Source organism: Pinus tabuliformis, chromosome 5_1, assembly GCF_031772625.1.
Source record: "Pinus tabuliformis cultivar Carrire ecotype Pingquan chromosome 5_1, CPIR1, whole genome shotgun sequence".
Classification (NCBI taxonomy): Eukaryota; Viridiplantae; Streptophyta; class Pinopsida; order Pinales; family Pinaceae; genus Pinus; species Pinus tabuliformis.
The window spans coordinates 273,993,100-274,007,732 of record NC_142305.1 but is presented as its reverse complement, the minus strand read 5'-3'; positions in this window follow the sequence as shown (position 1 = coordinate 274,007,732).

Genomic DNA, 14,633 nt, shown 5'->3' with positions numbered 1-14,633 from the left:
AGCTCTTCCCGTTGTGATTTTTCCAAGTTTCTATTGATGTTTAGTGTTTTTCCTGGAAAGATCTCAATGGCCGAACTACCAAACTCTTCCATAGAGAAAAGAGACATTTGTCTAGATGAAAGACACTCTATGTCAGAATCCAACTGAAATTGTGTGGAGTCATATTCTGAAGATGGTTCAAAATTTTCTAATGTATTCAGAATTTGACTATCTTCACTAATCTCAGAAATGGTAAAGACAGGTTGTATAGTATCTTCATCATCAACCCACTCATTATCTCCTATTTCTGTGATTGCTTTTGCTGGAGGATACAGATTGAACTTCTTTGTCGAATTACCATCAGAAATGTACATGTCCCCAGACCTACAACTTATGAAAGCATCAGCCGTGGCTAGCGAAGGTCTTCCTAAAATAAGAGGATGTCCTCCTAGATTACTCTTGGGAGTTAAAATCATAAAATCCATTGGATATTCCCAAGAATCTAAGGAGACAGGAATGTCTTCTAATACACCGTCTAGTTTAATAATGGATCAATCTGCAAGTTGCAACAAGGTGGGTGTAAAAAGAAGATTAGGAAGTTTTAGCTGTTCCATAGTCTGTCTACTCATAATGTTAATAACAGCCCCTTAATCAATCAAAGTATTTGGTATTTCTACCCCATTGATATGTGTTTTGACAATTGGACTACCGGGGTCTACATATTTCTGCATAGTAATCTTTCCCATCATGATGTCTGCAATTTTTTCTACCAGGTGGATCCTTCTGGTATCTCTTGGTTTCCTTCCTGGTCTTTTAAGGCTCAACTCCTTTATTGTTTTTGCTAGGATAGGAATTTCCTTAATGGCTTGTAACAAGGGAATCTTGATACAAACATTTTTCAATTCATCTAGAAAATTATAGTCAGGCAACCAAATTTGTTTTTCCACTCCTTTACCAATTTGTAATCTTTCAGGAAAAGGAGGTGTGGATAGAGATGTAGGTTGCTCAACTATGGGAGTTGTGGGGGTTGACTCTTTTTCTTTTTCTTTTTGAGTGTTTGGGTTTTGAAGAGATGCTTCAGAACCCTTATTGGCTTTAAGAGACTCTTCCTCAGAAATGCTTGGCTGTTGAACATTTATAGAAGGTTGATCTAGGATTCTACCTGATCTGAGTTGTACTTCATTGAGAGGAACAATCATATAGGTAGGGAATGGTTGACCTTCCATCATGTAAGCATTTTGAGGGTTTTTATTATTGGGGTTTGGCAATGGCTGAGAAGGAAGTTGATTTGACTTAAGCAAGAGTTGAGAACTTTGATTCTGTTGAGAAGGTTGTTGTTGTTGAGGAAATGGCAATGATAGTTGTGGACTTTGATTTGGAAGTTGTGGAACTTGCTGGTTTTGAAAATATGGAGGATATTGATAAAATTGAGCAAATCTCCCATAAGGATTTTTCATACCTTGTATCCATGATTGAAAAGGATTTTGAGGTTGGGACCAAGGTTGTTGCCAAGGATTCCAATTTGGTTGGGGTTGAAAATTCATAGGGTTGTTAAACCCTTGATTTTGTTGCCCTTGCCAAGGTCTCCTTGCAACAAAACAGAGAGATTCGAGTGTATTTGGATCTTCTTGAAAGACTGCTTTGAGCCCAGGAATTGAAGGACAATCCTTGGTCTCATGGTTCTCTGAGCAAATTACACATGTTTCTACAACTTTTGCATCCAAGGGACATTCCCTTAGAGCATGTTTCTTCCTACATTTTGGGCAAAATATGGCCAAAGCCTCAGCTTCTGCTTTCTGTTTATTGTGAATCTTAAGGGTGTCTAATTGTTCACTAAGACTCCCTAAGATGTCAGTTTTAAATTCATCAAGCATACTGCCAATTTCAGCCCTACTTACCGATCCAGTTGCAGATTTGTTTGCTCTGAGGCGAGAAGGATCTCTAGGCCCTTTTTGAGTTTTAGATTTCCCCCTTGAGAGATGGACACATAGTTCCGCTATTTCATTGAGTGAAAGTTGAGATATATCTCCCTTCCCCATCATGTTCAAAATGTCTATCCATTCATCTCTAATGGCTTTTAACAAAAGGGCTTTCAAGGTCTCCTCATCTGAGTTGTTCATTTTTGCTCTTTTCAAATTATATTGAAATCTTTCAAGAAAATCCTCCAAATTTTCATCTTCTTTTTGTACCATTTTGAATACCTCATCCTTGTGATTGGTGGGCATACAATAGTCCAGGTACCTATCCAAAAATGTTTGTTTCATATCATTCCAAGACCTAATGGATTGAGTGAGTAATCCCATGAACCATTTCAAAGCTTGTCCTTTCAATGTTGAAGGAAACAATTTGAGTTTTTGAGAGTCATCCAAATAATCATAAGTTCGACATACGACTTCAAACTCAAATAGAAATGTTTCAGGGTCCTCATTCCTTAACCCATGGAAGTTTGGGAGGACAGATGGTGATATGTTTTTCATAGTGGCTCGAGATTCCTCATCAACGATAGGGAACCCAAATGAGTTATCTCCATCCCTATTTCCCCCAATGTTACCTCTACCTCCTCCATTGTTTCCTCCTCCTCCTCCTCTACCTCTACCTCTACCACCTCCTTCCTCTGTCATAGTGGTTTCCCTAGAGACTTCAGAGTCTTCTGGTTCTTCTACAAAGGGTGAATGAGAAGGAATTTCTCCCTCTTCTTCAGATGATTCTACTTCTTCAATTACAATTGGTCTTTCTGTAGAAGAAAGGAAAGGATCTCTTTCTGATTCAAATTCAATAGAAGGTGCGGGAGAGTCAATTCTTGCCTCTTGAATTCCAGGAATCCTAAGGCTAGGAGTGTCAGTTGGAGATGAGGGAGGTGTCTCTTGTCTATTCCTTGAAGTAGATGGACTTGTAAAAATCGAACTCTTGGCTCTAGCTAAAAACCTTCCCCTAGAATCTCTAGCTCTATGCATGTCATTTTTTTATTTTTTCTTCAAGTCAGGCTAATAATTCTCTTTCTGATCTTCCAGGTCACTCTAGGTGCAAGAAGAGAGCATACTCAAGAAACTATTAAACCAATAACTTTCCCTTTTCTGATCCTCCAGATCACTCTAGGTGCAAGAGGAGAGCATACTTTGAGAGGTTATCAATTTCCCTTTCTTGAAATTTTCTTGTTTTTTTTTTTTAAGAATTGGCTACCTAATTTTCACTTCCCCGGCAACGGCGCCAAAATGTTTGGTCAATTTAGTGAAGTCTAAATTGCAACTTTTAAATGTCAACCCGGGGCTCGTAAGCTGATGAAGTGATGGGTACTGTATGTACTTAGGCAACTATTTCTTAAGTTTTTGTCGTTTTTTAACTTTTTAAGTTCGTTTTCAAGTCTATTTTTCCTACAGTGATGTGATGGAAATGGAAATAAAGTGAGTGAGGTGTGTGTGATTGTGATGAGTTCTAGATGATTTCTTAAAGCTCAAAAAGTAATCTACAAGAAAGCTTTTTACAACAACTGAAATGAAATTACTCTTAAAGGAAAAATGAAAGCATCAAATAAAAGACTAATGACCTTGGCCTAGTGTCTATGTTGCTGCAAGAAAATGAAGTTGAAAATGACATCTACATTAACTTAAAAACAAGAGCAACTACTTTAATTCTTCAATGAAATCTCAAGCAATGTACAATCTAAGTGACAAATCACACTACTTAATTTTCCCTTAACCTTTCTGCCTTCAGATGGATTGATCATATAAGAAAGAGTTATGAGTGAGTTAGCAATGTGAGTCTTAAACAAAATAACCAAGATGTGTTAGTGATATTTTGGTCCTCGATAAAGATATTGAATTATAAAGAAGAGACCATCAATAAGTAAACAACCTGATTAGTAAACAATTATGCAACTTAAAGAAATGATAACAAAGAAATAAAGGTTGCAAACAAAGGAGGTCAGCACCATTAGACAAGATGATCAAAAGTATCACTAGCTGTGAAAAAGAAAGAAAAGAAACTGTCTCGGGCACCTAAGCAATCTGCAAAAACACACTGATCAGTCATGGAAAAATGCAGAAATATAAATGGACAGAATTCAAAGTTATATACAGCTATTGTATATTATCAAAACGTAGTAAGAAAAAGAATTCTGTACAACTATTATACAAAAGCTGATAAGAAGAAATGCATGAAATGAAAAGCACTGTACAGGCCTTAAGTAAACAGGGGCCCTCTGCCTACTCCAGCCAGCTCAAAAGATCACTTAAACGCTCAAATGGAGAACAGTCTTCTCGTATATTACGTAGCAAAAGTAAAAGTTACAGTGGGGTTCAATATTACATAACAGCAGCTAGCTAATCAGCGTTCAAATACGCTTTATTTATAGCAGAAAAGCCAAACTAACTTAATCACAAACTACGCTATTCTAACAGCTGTGTGAAGAACACGTAATCTAGCACAGTCCACGGATTTAGGCAACGGTCGAGGTGGGTATTAAATCTCTGGTTGGATTCGTGTTCCCCATCATCTGCGTGGTTGAGGAAGAGGCCAGCTGTGCTTCACATGCTCTAAACCAAACACGCAGAGCCGTGCCACCGTCAATTACCTTCGTTTGACCGAAGTTTCCCCCTCGTTGACCATGGGTGTTTACGACTGTTATGGTTGAGTTGGAAGGACACACACCATGTCCTTAGTGCCACGCACTTGCCCATGTGGCCCTTCTGACCGGAGGACACCTGGATCATGCCGTTTAAGAAAACAGCTACGGAAACTGGGATCAGCTGTGGAAACTGCAGGTTTTGAACCAAAATTCTAATCCAACAGCACAGTCATTAGCATAATTAATAAACCATGTAAAAGTCCTATAATACAATGATTTAAGCAAATTGATGAAGGAAATGAATGATAAAGGAGGGAAATGAATGGAAAAGGAGGCTGAGAGGATGTGAAAAGGAGTGCAGGTCTGAGGCTCAACAAGAAGAATTCGATTTGGAATGGGAATCCATCCCCTTCCGTTTCCTTGCCTTACTCGCTAAGGCTAGATTTTCTTCATCATCATCCTTGTATGAAGAACCATCTCGAGTGCTCTCCTGATCTCCTCCTGCATGAGATCCGACCACAGTCATTCCTAATTTGGCATTTTCTCTCTTACATTCACAGAGTCCTGGTAGCTATTCCAGCTCTTTGGAAGGCCAAGGAGAGCGAGGCTCACCATATCATCATCAACAGTAGTTATTCCCACGTGGCTAAGCTCATGTCTGCAAGTGGTGAGCTTGTTCAGATATGTGGAAATAGTATCGTCGTTCTCCATCTTGATTCTTCAAAGATTATCCTTGAGCGCCAATTTCCTTTGGTCGCTACTGTTTTGGTAGAGGTCCTTCAATGTCTTCCATATTGAATATGGAGTATCCTTCCCATGGAGACTCAAGACAATATGGTCTCAAACTCCCTCAAGGATGATCTGTCTGGTCCTCGCCACACACTTCTTCCACTCAGCCAACTCTTGTGCATTAGTTGAACCTAACTTTTGGATTTCTTGATCAATGAAATCCTTGAAGTTGTTGTCTTCTAATACAACCTCCATGCGATCTTTTCATGCTATGTAATTCGAGCTACCTTCCAAGGCATACTCGAGTCTCAAGCCATAGAACACCATTGGCCAACCTTGAAGTATGATAAGAATTTGATTTGCACCTGCAACCCAGAACTTCAAACCTTGAATTCTCTTCTCCATATACTATTCACAGCTCCAATAAACTTGGCTCCAATACCATGTATAAATTCTGAAAATTATCTACAAATCTTGCTCTGATACCATGTAGAAATTCTATAAATTTTCTACAAATCTCGCTCTCAGACCATATAGAAAATATGATTGTAGATTAACCCGATAATGCAATATACCAAAGCAAAATACTATAACCTAATTCTACTATCAATTTGTGGAAGCTTAAATATTGAGCAAGATCAAGTTGAACACATATAACCAGAAGAAGAAGAATCAATGCACAATACACATGAAAATACTTTGGTGAAAGCCTCAGCTAAAAACCCCACTATCTGTATTATCATACAAGGTGGAAATACATCATAATTATACAAAGACTTAGCTCTCACAACTAGCCAGCTCTCAGTACAATCCTCCTGGATTCTCACAGGAAAACAAGGCTTCTCACAAGCCTTCTCCTTTGCCCCCAAGCTCTTATTTCCTTGCACAGTTTCTCCTGGGTGATCCTCCTGTTACCAAGTGTAACACTGATCTCTCACAATGATCTCACACCCTGTAAAACTACGCAATCTTTAAGGAACCTTGTTCCTTTTGCATGGATGAGTTTCCTTTATAGGAAAACTCATGCAACTGATAGTAACCCATCCTTGACATTTATCTCAACTGGGTCTTTCTCTAAATAGGCATGCATGAGTTTCTGATGAGAGAATCTTCAGTTATCTGGAGTACACTAGTTGGATGCATGCATGCATTAACTGACTAAACTCACAATTAGTTCCTCAAATAGTTTGGAACTAATTTAACTGGACTTAACTCAATAAATTGAGCTAAATAATTACCACTCAAATATAACTCAATCTTATCTCCCTAATTAAGGGATAATATCCTTAATTTAAGGGATAATTGTTGCATGACTTCACAAAGACTTCTAACTTGAATTTCTCCAACTAATTAATCCATAATGAATTAATTAATTATTTTCAAGCAGCTGGTGAGACTAAATTTGAATTTACTTCACAATTTTAATTCAAGGACAAATTAAAATTGGAATATACTAGATTCTATTTTTATCATTTCATGTTGCTATTTTCAACAACGTTTATGTAATTTTTTATGTGTCGCTTTGTGTGAGTGTTGTCTACGTGATTTCAGTGAGTGCTTGTTGTCGTTTTGATGTATGTTAGCTTGTAGAAGCATCGTTTCAATTTTCATTCACATCTCATAGTTGTCACATGCATGACATTGTTTTCGCACAGACGGTTGCCATCGCGGCGACTCGCTTCACACACATGCATGCTTTCCTGTTTTTTGAATCCTGCACTTGCTTTTTGCATGTATGATCATTCACTCTTGTTTGCACTCATCCCATCATGCATTCATACCTCTCATGTTTTCAGTCACCCGTTGGCTGGTCTAGGATGCCTTGGCCTAGACCGTGCCTTGCCTGGCTAGCACTGCACATTTCCGGAAGTTAAGGCTCTTCCTTCCCTCCAAAAATTGTGCAAGTTTGGCCCAACACTAACCTCCAGGCTCACATTGCGCAATTCTTGGAGGCAGTGTCCTCCCCCCAAAAACTGCGCAATACAGTTTGTTGGTTGCATGTCACTGCTGACTGAAACTGCACATTGTGTAGTTTCAGTCCTCATCAGGCCAGGCTAGACTATGTATTGCATAGTTCCAGCATTCAGATAACCTCCTGACATCCCGGACTGTCCCTTGCATAGTTTTGGCAGTTAGTCGCCTGAGCTCCTAGCGGAAATTGTGCAACCTTCATGATGAGTTGCACAGGTATGTTGCATGTCAGTTCTCAAGTTCATTTTGGTTTTCAATTGACAGATTGCTTATCATGAGTGTTTCTATGTCTCCATGTATCACAAGTGCTTGCCTGCCTCTCAACAGCATAGGTACAATGGCTTCCAAGAGAGTAGAGTTGAAGACACCATTCAGAGTGCAACTGGGGATGCAGTTGATCAAGTGTCTATGAAATTTCCTATCTATGAAGACATCAAGTTGTTCATGGACAAGGATATCAAGATGAATGGAAATGGAATCAAAATAAGCAGTACCATTAGACACAGCAAAATGCAACACACCTGCACACAATGAATGCAAGAGGAAGGTTGTTGACGACACAAAGGAAGAACAAAGTTGCAACCTCAAGCAGATCCACTTATGATGAAAGCAAATTTGAGGCTGAGGCTATGAGGCGATGATGTGACAAGAGAATAACATGAAGGTAGATAAAGAAACAGAGAAGGAGTTGCATGTGCTGAAGAAGCAACTCAAGGAAGAACATGAGTTACATAGACGAGAAACTGAGTTGTATCAAGAACAAGTACAGCAGGGGGTGCAACATGCACAGATGGATGAAACCACACCCACACAAGTTATAGATCCATCCCAACAGCTAGTATGGGAGCAGACAAGGTGAGCAGTGTTGTTGATCCCATGCAAGGGAATTCCACAGCTTGCATGTCATTGTGCACACATATGCGATCCCACCCATTTGGCACACTCACCAAGGTTAAGACAAGAAGCAAGTACAACTGGAGATGAACATGTATTTTGACAAGTTGATGCACATGGCCACCAACACATGCTTGGAGATAAGCACATACACTACGAACCAACATGTTGTCAGTCCAGTCGCACCCAAGGAAACCATGTACATGCTATTAGACGAGTTGGACGGAGAAGCCATATCAGTTTACCCTGATGTAACGGAGACAAGAGTTCGCTTCAACAAGATGTCACCATTGAGCGCACAAGCACTGTCACAAACGGGCAAGCTTGGCATCAGTTCGCCAACCTCGACCAGCACAAGGATGTCAAAGAGTTGGTCTCACCACAATGGTCTGAGTGTTAGTGATTTCTTTCATGGCTTGCTCAATCCATTTTGTCTCACATGGGCACACGTGCCTTGCAATGTACGTCTTGTCAAGTAGAAGTTCAAGTGTAGATAATTGAATGTAACAGTCACAAAGTAGTTGAAGAGTCATGAGGATAGATGAATGGTCACAAACAGGAATGTCAGGGGTCACCCCACCCTTTTCTATAAATAGTTCCTCATAACTCATTGTAAAGGCTTTTGGTCAGGCAAGCTTCTGATAGGAGTATCTTAAAGAGAGCTTGGACAATATTGTAACGAGCCTTGGCTTCTCAACTGTGCAAAGCTAGTATATCTCCTTGGAGGAGCAGACGGTTGTGACTGTAACGTTCCACTATCGGAACTAGTGGTTGGACATGGATGTATTGTATGACTGGAACTTACACTTCTTAATATAATAGAGCCAACATGTTTCATGAATATGTCTTATTGTATTCCAGTTATCTTGTTTACTCTAAATGATATATGTATTTGTTTGCTTACGCATGCATGTATAGACTATTCTGTATAAGTATGTAAGAATCTTACTAAAATGTGTTGATTGGTTTAGCCATCACTTTGGATTGTTAACTAACTTGCTTTCTAGTTTGTGATGCATCTTCATTTGTGTGTTCCCTTCCAAGCCGCGTGCTATCACAGGTTTCCAAGGGGCGCACTCACCCCACTCTCCATGTGTTAGAACCATTCATGCACCTTCCTTGTCTTGCCGTAGCTGTCACAGGCTTGCTACCAACAAAGACATCTTACTTTCCTCTGTGCGAAACCGCGGTCAAGGAAATACCATACAACCCACTGCTAGGACTCCTACACAAAACGGTCTGAGGTATAATTGGGACTTCTTACTGGGGAGATCCCCTGACATGTTGGCAGGTCTAGCACCGTCAACATCTCTGGAGCTATAAGAAGGGCCAAATGACAAGTTGTCTCCTCTCATTCTATTTTGAACCTTTGCACATCTAACATGGAGTCTTGCACTCTCAACCCTCCACGATGTTTTTCGCATGCCGAACCTGTCCATACCACAAGGGAGTTTTTTTATCTCTTGTCTAAATACACGTATGATGGTGAAGGCAAAGTGGCCTGGCCTGTGTTCTTACATGACTTCCTTGTCATGCTTGATGAGGAATATGTATGTTCTAATGAATAGGCTATTCTGCTGCTTTCATACGCACTTTGTGAATCCCCACATCGGTCGATGTGCAGCCTACTAGCTGACAGTGTACACTCACTTGAGCACTTTTGTGATCTCATTGAAGATACTTTCCATCATTTTGATCCAGAACATCTTGACCACAAACTGTTACAACAATGGAAGGCTCTGCATGAATTGCCTGATGATTTTTGGCAATGCTTCCATGTTTTGCAGTTTCAAGTTCCGAGAACCCAGATGAAGTTTCAATATATCATTGACATATTTGAGTATTACCTTATCAAATATTTCAATCCAAAGAAGAAATATGAGCCCAAGCCTTTCTCAACATACTTCAGTGAGGGATTGCGCAATCACAGATGGATACGGTCACTATCATAAGTGACTATTCACCGTTCCCTCATCAAACAGGTCCACCACTATAGAGTGATGCAGGAGATCAGGCACACACATCAGTTCGACTGTCACATCTTCCCAACATCACTTCACTTAATTTTCACGCAGATTTGGTTGAGTCCATCGAGTTGTCATATGCATTCTATACCACAACCTCCATCTTCGTACTCGGATGATACTGTCTTGTTTTCTTCCATTTCGAAATCTACACTTGTTGTGAACGAGGATCAGGCCATTGACAGATTTGGTGTTTCACAACCAACATGCGATGTCATTCATGAAGAGTATGACTGGGAGCTTGAGTATCAACACTCGGCAAAGGATGACTCCCTTCTATCCGAGCCCCCTCTGTTATTTCCTGAAATCTTTGGTGAACATTCCATTAATGATTTCGCATGTGTACCTTCATCTACAGATGCACCCATTGTTGATCACTCACAGGACACACCAGATGTCAATCCATCATCCGACAATGGAGAGCATAAATTATTCATTAAAAATCCACTTGAATTTTCATCTGCCTTTTCCAAAAACACAAAGGATGAATTTGTCCACTTCTCATCTACTCCTCTGTTTGATTTATCAAATCATGAGGATGCTGATGAAATTATTGATTTTTTTTATCATAGCTATCGTGATCCATTTACGCCCATATTCGATCACGATCATGATTCTATCGTAGTTGTTTTTTTGAAGCCACCTATTTATGATGATCTATCTGGCGATGAAGTCGAAACCCCACAGACTGTCGAGGCACTTCAGCCTAAGTGGATGGTTATGTCAGGTCCTTGCTATCCTCAGGTTGGTTTCACTTTCGATCAGGAAATTGTTGAAACAACCAAGGCTCCTCATCACTCATCTGTATGCATTGAATATCAATCTCACACATAGATCATGCTTCCTCCACTCGAGTTGCATGATCCCATCGCTCATGCATTGGAGGAATATTACATTGCAAACACACTTGCACGACATAAGTTGTCTTTGTTTCTTTCATTTGCTTGCATGTCACAGTTAAGAGTATGCATATGCTTCATAATAGAACGCAGTGCCACACATCACCGAGATAAGTCCACGGATTGCATTTCATTTACTTTCACTCACTTATGTTCTATTTACACATTGAAACATGGGGTGTGTTTTTCTTCATTGTTATATCTTTCTTGTTTTTTAGTTCGCACAATCAGGTTGCTCGCGGATCATGCCTTCACCAACATGGGTCAACCAATGCACCGGTGGCTACATTGGAATTATCACTTCACGTGATCAGGCCCATGCACCATTAGCTTAGGATTAGGAGTAGTGTTTGCTTTTGGTAGTTTGATTGCATGCTTGTTTGCTTACTTACATCGCATGTTCTTTTTTTCTGCTTTCTTGTTTTTCTGCTTTGCTTTCACATTTACTTCTGCTTCTGCTTTGTCTTATGTTTGTTTTCTTTTTTTGCGCTCGTAGTTTTGTTTCACATGAAACCATGTGTGGCTCTTGAAACAAGATGGGTAAAGTAAAATAGGACATGTACAACTACCAACATTTGGTTATCTATTGTCTGCTCTCTTATGTAAGAACTTGTTATCTTCAGTCTATGATACATCAATGGAAAATACGTACTGTTCGAAGTGAACCTTGGTGAAAACACAATGCTTGCATGCTTACTAGTATCACCTACTCTAGTCGGCTATTTTTGGGTTAATCCTTGTCATCTTAGTCAAGTAGAGTAAGGTGAGGGGGAAAACCTTAACAAGCACAACAAAGGTATATATAAACTGCTTCCTTGAAGGAATAACCTCTTCTTCTCTCAATAAGTCGGGATCCCTCTTCCGCCTTTGAAATGAATAACTGCTATGCACAGTTATGAAAAGGAAAAATAATACAAATTAAAAATGAATAAGGAGAAAGAAGAGAAAGGCTTCCTCCGCAGAGAGGTGATGCAAGTAACTCCGACGGGGTACTGACAAGGCTCACTGGTAGCGGAGCGATGCTTGTGTTCTTGTGTGACTCCACCGGGGTACTGTCCAGGCCTGCTGGCAGCGGAGCAACATCAGAGATGAAACTAAAACTATAACGACTATATGTTATGAAACCAACTCAAGAAAAGATAGAAAAGATAGATCAATGCCTTAGAATTCAGCCTCTTCGAGGGGGCAACCTCCTTTACATTACATAAATGAACAATTCTTGGATGATACAAATGAAAAAACCTCCTTTCTATATATAGGAGTCTAAGGAGTCACAATATAATCCAGCCGACCTAACAATAATAATATAAAGCCACAAAAATAACAATAGAGGGATTCTATGGGGCACAGAAATAACAATATGGGGGTAATAGGGGCACAACAATATAAATAAGGGGTATAACTACAATAGTAATGGGGTAATCACTAGTATTATAGGGACCCAACATGCCCCTCTCCTTCAAAAAAGTGTTGTCCTCAACGCTTGAGTAGTTCTGGATACTTCTGCATAAAATTCTCATCCTCCCATGTGGAATCTTCAGCAGATAAGTTCTTCCACTTGATAAGATACTCTGAAATTGATCGATTTCGTAGCTGTCGAGTTCTTGTTTCTGTGACTGCTTCTGGTTCCAATATAATTTTTCCTTCCTCATCAAGTTCTGGCAATATTGTTTGAATTGGGAGCTTGTCACCTATAACCTTCTTTAAACATGAAACATGGAAAACTGGGTGCAATCGAGAAGCTGCAGGAAGCTCCAATTTGTATGCCATAGTACCAATCTTTTGCAACACCTTGTACGGACCATAATACTTTGGTGATAATTTATTATCCTTCTTAGCTTGCTTTAGGGACATTTTCTTATATGGTTGTAGCCGTAGGAATACCCAATCACCTACATCAAAACTTCTTTCACTGCGATGTTGATCTGCCTGTTGTTTCATTCTATTTTGTGCCAACACGAGGTTATCCTTTAAGAGTTGGAGGACTTGTTGTTGATGTTCGATGTGATGTTCCACTGCCTGAACCTTAGAATTTTCTCTTAAATATGATGTGATGGATGGTGGTTGATACCCATAAAGTGCCATAAATGGGGTCATTTTTGTTGCTGTATGGAAGGAAGTGTTATACCACCATTCAGCCAGAGGCAACCATTTGACCCATTGTGTCTGTTTATCAGATACAAAGCAACGAAGATATCCTTCCAAACATTTGTTTACTATCTCAGTTTGCCCATCAGATTGAGGATGATAAGATGAGCTATGAGCTAACTGAGTACCAAGACAAGAAAATAATTTTGTCCAAAAATTTCCAGTGAAAATGGGATCTCTGTCACTTACAATAATCTTTGGGTTTCCATGTAGCTTTTGAACTGTTTCCATAAATGCAGTAGAAACTGTACTGGCTTTAAATGGATGTGATAATGCACAAAAGTGTGCATACTTGGTAAGTCTGTCAACTACCACCATGATGACACTCTTTCCCTCAGACTTGGGTAAACCTGTGATAAAATCCATTGAAACCTCCTCCCAACGTTGGCTTGGAATGGATAAAGGTTGTAATAGACCCGGTGTCTTAATTGTTTCAACTTTATTTTGCTGGCAAACCAAACATTCCGCCACAAACTTTTGAATATCTGATTTAAGGCCATCCCAAAAAAATTCCTTCTTAACCCTGTGGTAAGTTTTTAAAAATCCTGAGTGCCCTCCTAAGGGAGAAGTGTGCAATTCCATAAGAATCTTTTGTTTTAGCTGGGAATTCTTACAGAGGTATAAGCGATCTTTGTACCATAACGAATCATTTTGCCAGCTAAATGTATCAGAAGTACTGGAATCTTGTTGTAGCTTTCGAATAAGTGCCCACACTTCTTCGTCATTCTTCCATTCCTCCCTTGCTTCGTTTATCCAATCTGGTTGGATAATAGAAATGGCACACAACAATGCTTCCACATCCTCATCCTTTCTTGAGAGTGCATCTGCCACCACATTTTGCTTCCCTTTTTTGTAGATGATTTCAAAGTCATAACCCAACATCTTTGTGACCCACTTTTGTTGCTCTTCAGAGGATAATCTTTGTTCTAAAAAGTATTTAAGGCTATCATGATCCGTTTTTACCTTGAAGTGTCTTCCCATTAGGTAGGGTCGCCATTTCTTAAGTGCATGGAGTATTGCCAACATTTCCTTCTCATAAATAGCTTTGCTTAAAAACTTTCCCTTGATTGGACGACTTTCAAAAGCAATGGGTCTTTCATCTTGCATTAGAACAACACCAATTCCATTTCCTGAAGCATCACATTCCACAATAAAGGTTTTTGTGAAGTCCGGTGTAGCTAAGACCGGTGCTTGGCACATTGCCTCTTTAAGATGTTCAAAGGCCTTTGTTGCTTCCGGAGTCCATGAAAATGAATCTTTCTTCAATAATGTTGTTAGAGGTGCTGCTATTCTCCCATAATTCTTAACAAACTTGCGATAATACCCTGTCAACCCAAGAAATCCTCGCAGATGCTTTATGGATGTGGGGATTTTCCATTCCTTAATGGCTTTAATTTTGCTAGGGTCTACCTTAACTCCTTCATG